Below are 7711 nucleotides of genomic sequence, written 5' to 3' on the forward strand. Positions count from 1 at the left end.
TTAATCTCTCCTCCTGCCTGCCTCTCTGGATGCTTCCCAAATGGCATCCCTTTATAGTGCACTACTTTTGACCAGGGCCTATAGGGCTCTGGTCAAAAATAAGTACACTATTTAGTGAATAGAGTCTCATTTAGGACATAGATTCTGTCAAAACCCACACACTGGAACCGGCAGCCCTGGGCTGGGCACACACCTGGCTGGGGCATTTATCACTGCTATACTGCAGCCTCAGCCATCCTACTGTAATATAGTACGCTACAGCACAGACACATTATATAGTATGTGCACATTATATTAGTGCACCAGTTACACCTACAGATCACATTTGGAATTTCAACAAAATAATAACTTCTATATAATTTATTTGACATACAGTGCCAGTATTTATGCGTATGCATCGTGTCATGCTGATGCAATGTTTTTACAACAACAGTGTTCAATAAGCAATGTTTCTATCTAGAGAGTCCTTTAAGTAGAAAATGATCAATGTGTTGACCCCCCAGAGAATTGGCATACTAAAGCTGTTTTTTCTCAATAAAATGTAGAGAGAAATTTCCATCCTGACTTGAAAGAACCAGTAGGCTAGTAGGCCAAATAGCAAATATATTAAGCTATAGTTTATTGACTTGCGGCTTGCCTATAGGTTTAGCAGTAAAACAGGTAGCTTGGAGTGAATCTCCTGCAGACTCTGCATTTTTACAACATAATTCCCTTACATCAAATGCTTTGATCCTGGGGGGAATGGGCCGAGGTTTTTGATTGACATCGACCTTGTCCCCTCTTGAATAATTATGACCGGTTTAGACATTAGTGCCTCCCATTCTCATGATTTATTCATCGGCTTCAAGCTTGCTGTGCACTGCTCTGGTCAATCAGAGGTTGCACTGGTAGGCGTGCTAGCGATCCATACATAGGTTACTGCAGTTGTGGCACATATGACTTTCTGTTGTGAATCGGTCCGGCAACTATAGTTGCTCGATTGAAGTTACCTGCAGCCGTGGGATTGGCTACTTCCGAGTGGCGCGTGCTGGGTGAACATGTAGACGGTATTCTATTTGACCTTTAGATCTATTTATCCTTATATTATGGCCGAATTAGACTATTGGAAATAGAAAGTCCGTAGACATTTCAGTTCAGTATATTTGGCTATGCGGTGTAGCTTTTTTATTCGCTCTGTTGTTGTAGTAGGCTAAGGTAACGTCAGCTGTAGCGAGCAATTTCGCCTGAGGATCCCAAAGAAACCGTCTGGTTGCAGTTCTCTACAGCGGCTACCGGTTGTCGGCAGGCTATTTGCTGCAACTGATGCGAATCGGCTAGTGAGGCTGGAGAGAGAGTCAAGCAAGGTAAGGCTACTGTAGGGGTAATCTGTTTTATTTAGGCAGTAGGCTTGACATTAAGCTAAATTAAATCTTTGTGAAATCCATTTTTTTTAAACGGACACAAATTATATCTCCACCCTGATCGAAATTGCCTGTTAAAGCTGTAGCCAGTAGCCACCCTCCCCACCCCCTACAAAAACAAATGTTCAGTACAATGTAAGCAAATTGTTGTCAATGCCAACAGGTTACATTGTATCATGTTTGCGTCCACAAATGGATTACAGTATCCCAATTTGCATGTGCATTTCCATGTGAAAATCAATGCTTGGCATTATTCCACACCACTGTTCTGGTTCTAACAATGGGAGTTATCAGTTATTGTCAAACTGCTGGACTGGATTATCTTAACTTCAACAGGCAGCTACTAATATGAGATGTAGTTACCGTTGGATACATAGGAAAGTAAATGTATTCTGTAATATTCTATTCAGTAGCTACTGCTCGTCTCTGCACTTAACTACAAGCCAAACAAAAATATATCACACCATGACAAAGAGCTGTGCATAATAATGTCAGTAGGCTAGTTTATAGTAAGGAGTAGTTATAGATTGTTACACCAGATAATGTGATTTAACCAAATATTTTTGGTATCCATTACTGGGAGTTACAGGTTAGGCACCGTTTGGTGTAGCACAGAGAATTTTTAACCAACCTTACCGATAGTATCTTCATTCTGGATTTGGCCAAACATGTATCTTTGCAGGTGGTGTATTTGAATTTAGAAAATGCTCCATTATTAAAATAAATATTTGTTTTGCTCCATGAAGTAATCCAACAATGTGTAGTATTAGTATTTAGTAGTATTTTTGGGGGTCCAAACAGGAAACAAAACACAACAAATAAAATACTTATCTATATTATGTTATTATATAAATTAACACTATATCATACTACATAATCTCCTGCCTCTGCCTCGCGCTTCAGAAACAGGAAATGGCTCCTGCCCTATGAGCCGTTATGGATTACACAAGCCAAGGATTCGTACAAGGCCACCCACCTACAAAATACAATAAATAATACAGTGCAAATTACAATACAAAATATATAAAAATAGCTCTTCACATGTCTCCACAGTCCCCATGTGCTGTAAGGGGTTCTTTTGTCAGCTTAAAAAAAAATCTGTTTCTATTGCTAGCTTGAGTTACCTGGGTTACCAGATTTCCATGCAGTCATGGCTCTATTTAATATTGTATGTTTCCCAGCCTCTGTTGTGGACCTGGGTACTATGAAGAGACCTCTGGCTGCATGTCTTGTGTGATACCGATGAGTGTCCGAACTGTGTGCCAAGTGCTTGAACAGACAGTGTGATACCTTCAACACATCACCACCTCGCACAAAGACCAATAGTAATGCAGTCAATATTGAGCCAGGAAAGATTGACATGAATGTTACTGACATTCTGCGACGTCAAGAAAGCAGAGCGTTATCATGGACAGACCTCTTCCTATTTTAGCAAGCTTTGAGTCGATATGTTTTGACCATGACAGTTTGCTATCTAGGGTTACACCCAGGAGTTTAGTCTTTACTTGCTCAGTCGCCACATTATTCAATAATGGATCTAGATGAGGTTTATGGTTGAGCGAGTGATTTGTTCCAAAAAATATTATTTTAGTTTTTAAGATATTTAGCACCAGCCTATTTGCTAGTTAACCATTCTATTTACTTTACTGCCGTAGCCGACATGTATATACTTTTGAGTCATCAGCGTACATAGACGCAGCCTTTATTCAAGGTCAGTGGAAGGTCATTAGTAAAACAGTACAATAATGGCCCAAGCTGGCTGCCCTGCAGGCTTCCGGGTTAATCGGGCATTGTGGATTGGCTGGGTTGTGTTTCGGAGGATGCACGGCTCTCGACCTTCACCTCCCGATTCCGTACAGGAGTTGCAGCGATGGGACAAGACTAATGACAAGACAACTACCAATTGGATACCAAAAAATTGGGGAGAAAAAGGGGTAAAAAAAATAAACTCTCAATCCATGATAAGGCAGTGGATGCAAATCCATAACACCTATGTATTTTCAGCAATAGGTTATGATGACAATGATATCAAAAGCTACACTAAAGTCAAGCAAAACAGCTCCCACAATCTTCTTACTATCAATTTCTTTCAGCCAATCATCAGTCATTTGTGTCAGTGCTGAGCATGTTGAGTCCCCTTCCCTAAAAGTATGCTGAAAGTCTGTTGTAAATTTGTTTTCTGTACAATAACATTGCACTTGGTCAAGCATTGTACTTAAAAGGGTTGCTTAGCACAGGTAACAGACGGATTGTTTGGCTGTTGGAAGCATTAAAGGGTGCTCTGCAATTCTTGGGCAGCAGAATGACCTTTGCCTCCCTCCAGGCCTGAAGGCACACACCGTCTTCTAGGCATGCATTGAAGATGTGGCAAACAGGAGTTGCAATGTATTCTATTACCAACCTCAGCAATTTACCATCCAGGTTTGTCAGTACCAGGTGGGTTGTCCTTATTTATAGAGAGAAGATATGAAATAGACAAGTATTACGTCATGGAGCAAAACATTTATTTATTTTATTAACGGAGCATTTTCTAAATTCAAACACCATCTGCAACTGGACACGGACATTTTAAAAGATACATGCTTGGCCGAATCGTGAACAAAGATGGTATCGCAGTTAAGATTGGTTGTAAATTCTCTGTGCTACACCAAACAGTAACTAATGTAATGCACACTAATGGATACCAAAAATCTTTGGTATAATCACATTATCTGGTGTAACAATATGTAGCTAAGTAAGTAGCTGTTCCTACTTGCTGTGTGACTTCAGGTCAACACTTACCTCATTCTGCCTCTTATCTGACATTTGCTGACGGCACAAAAGTGGTAGGCCTAATCACCAACAACAATGAGACAGCCTATAGGGAGGAGGTTAGAGACCTGGCAGTGTGGTTCCAGGACAACAACCTCTCCCTCAATGTGAGAAATACAAAGTAGCTGATCGTAGACTACAGGAAAAGGAGGTCATCACCACATCACAAACAAACTATCATGGTCCAAACACACCTCGACAGTCGTCAAGAGGGCACGACAACACCCCTTTCCCCTCAGGAGACTGAAAAGATTTGGCATGGGTCCCCAGATCCTAAAAACGTTCTACAGCTACACCATTGAGAGCATCCTGACCGGTTGCATCACCGCCTGGTGTGGCAACTGCTCGGCATCTGACCGTAAGGCTCTACAAAGGGCAGTGTATACGGCCCAATACATCATTGGGGTCCTACTGTCATCCAGGACCTATATACTAGGCGGTGTCAGAGGAAGGTCCCCCCTTTGTTTTTACACTGCTGCTACTCGCTGTTTATTATCTATTCATAGTTTGTACATATAGGTTGGGGTAAAGTGACTATCTCAACAAACCTGTACCCCACACATTGACTCTGTGCCGGTACCCACTGTACAGTATATAGCCTCGTGTTTGTTATGTGTTTTTATTTTTTTACTTTAGTTTATTTAGTAAATATTCTCTTAACTCTATTTCTTGAACTGCATTGTTGCTTAAGGGCTTGTAAGTAAGCATTTCACGGTAAGGTTCATGTGACAAAAACAATGTGATTTGGTTGGATCCCCCTGACAGGGTCTTATGTGGCAATGAAATGGTTCAACAAAGAGGCATCTATTAGCCTATAGTGCCTGCTGTTTTACACATCTATCAGGCTATAGTGTCTGTTGTTTTACACATCTATCAGGCTATAGTGCCTGTTGTTTTACACATCTATCAGGCTATAGTGCCTGTAGTTTTACACATCTATTAGGCTATTTAATTTTAATTTTACCTTTATTTAACCAGGCAAGTCAGTTAAGAACATATTCTTATTTTCAATGACGGCCTGGGAACAGGCCGTCTGTTCAGGGGCAGAACGACAGATTTGTACCTTGTCAGCTCGGGGGTTTGAACTCACAACCTTCCGGTTACTAGTCCAACGCTCTAACCACTAGGCTACGCTGCCGGCTATAGTGCCTGTTGTTTTACACATCTATTAGGCTATAGTGCCTGTTGTTTTACATCGGCTGTGATTGTTATGAATACTGTATAGTTCTCTAATAATTGTGGAATGTGAGATTTAATAAATATTGGTGTTATGTTTTGATAGAGGAATTTGCAAGCTTCCTGCTGAGCTGGAGCAGATTAAAAACAAAATAGTTTATTACATTTGTCCTGAGATTTGTTCTCCACAAAATATGCTAACATAAACTTTTGCAGAGACTATAAATTTACCTTATATTCCCCATTATCAGGTAACAAACAACTCCTTCCTGACTCAAGTACAACATGTAACAATGATCCTACAAAGATGCATTTCTATAAGATTCCTCAGACATAAATACATGTCAAATAAGATGGTGGAGCTCTCATTACATGGTTATTCTATGAGAATGGCTGCTTCACTGTGTAGTGTTCTGCTGTTCTCTCTGTTGAAAGCTGAGCTCCCTATCAGCAGATGAAAGACAATCATCTCCACAGCATTTCTCAAATCCTATCAGAGACATGCACTACGGTAAGTGTACCTATTAAGCCGACTTCGATCTTTGAATTCAAATAAAACTTAAACATTTTTTAAAAAGTCAGATGTTTTATAATGAAGCTATTGACAATGATGTGTAACTTCCAACTAGTGGCCATTTTCAAAGCTGCAAAACAACTTGTGTTGAGGACTAAGATAAACATATTTTTCAGATAAAAAAACAACAACTCATAAGTGATACTACTTTATCTAAAATGAAAAGATGAATGTGCTGATATTTGCACATGATAGCCTATTTCATGAGCATTCATTACTATTTCTTGCCAATTGAAAATGTGTTTTTCATGCTAGCAGTCATGCCTGCATGTCAGTCTCACAGTAGCAACAACTTGTTGAAGTACAAGATAATAGATTTCAGGCATTCACAGCTTCCATTTTTAAATGTATTTTGTCTTATTTTACTGGTAGATGAAACTTGCATTGTTATACATAAATGCCATTTTTGTAAATTTGACATTTATCTCTGGCTTAAAGGGTAGCACAGAAAGCATTCCCTCGAAACAGAATGAAAAATGACAATAAAGCAATATTGTTCAATAGGATCAATACTAACTTTGCATAATATTGTAGTCTGTGTATAAAAACTATTTATACCCCACACCATTAGTTTCTAAATATTTTGAGTAGTCTTTGCTATTCTGTCTTTTTCACCATAAATTACTGTTGTTCTTATTAAGTACAGTATGCTCCTATTAAGCCTGGTTTGCATTGAAACACATGTGGAAAGTGTGTTGACATAAATACACTGCTCAAAAAAATAAAGGGAACACTAAAATAACGCATCCTAGATCTGAATGAATGAAATATTCTTATGAAATACTTTTTTCTTTACATAGTTGAATGTGCTGACAACAAAATCACACAAATGATCAATGGAAATCAAATTTATCAACCCATGGAGGTCTGGATTTGGAGTCACACTCAAAATTAAAGTGGAAAACCACACTACAGGCTGATCCAACTTTGATGTAATGTCCTTAAAACAAGTCAAAATGAGGTTCAGTAGTGTGTGTGGCCTCCACGTGCCTGTATGACCTCCCTACAATGCCTGGGCATGCTCATGATGAGGTGGCGGCAACTCCTGGACAGTCTGTGGTGCAATGTGGCATTGGTGGATGGAGCGAGACATGGACTCGCAGATGTGCTCAATTGGAATCAGGTCTGGGGAACGGGCGGGCCAGTCCATAGCATCAATGCCTTCCTCTTGCAGGAACTGCTGACACACTCCAGCCACATGAGGTCTAGCATTGTCTTGCATTAGGAGGAACCCAGGGCCAACCGCCCCAGCATATGGTCTCACAAGGGGTCTGAGGAGCTCATCTCAGTACCTAATGGCAGTCAGGCTACCTCTGGCGAGCACATGGAGGGCTGTGCGGCCCCCCAAAGAAATGCCACCCCACACCATGACTGACCCACTGCCAAACCGGTCATGCTGGAGGATGTTGCAGGTAGCAGAACGTTCTCCACGGCTTCTCTAGACTGTCACGTCTGTCACTTGTGCTCAGTGTGAACCTGCTTTATTGGGGGTGTCTTGCAAATTGCCCAAAGACCCAAAGACCTGTTGTCTATTCCATTTGCACAACAGCATGTGAAGTTTATTGTCAATCAGTGTTGCTTCCTCAGTGGACAGTTTGATTTCACAGAAGTGTGATTGACTTGGAGTTACGTTGTGTTGTTTAAGTGTTCCCTTTATTTTTTTGAGCAGTGTATATTTTTTTGTTCAGATTTAAGTTTGATTAAACCTCCCAAAACCACAGTTCTGCATATTGTGCATCTAGCCAAGGTT

This window comes from Oncorhynchus keta, chromosome 24 (assembly GCF_023373465.1).
Source record: "Oncorhynchus keta strain PuntledgeMale-10-30-2019 chromosome 24, Oket_V2, whole genome shotgun sequence".
NCBI lineage: Eukaryota > Metazoa > Chordata > Actinopteri > Salmoniformes > Salmonidae > Oncorhynchus > Oncorhynchus keta.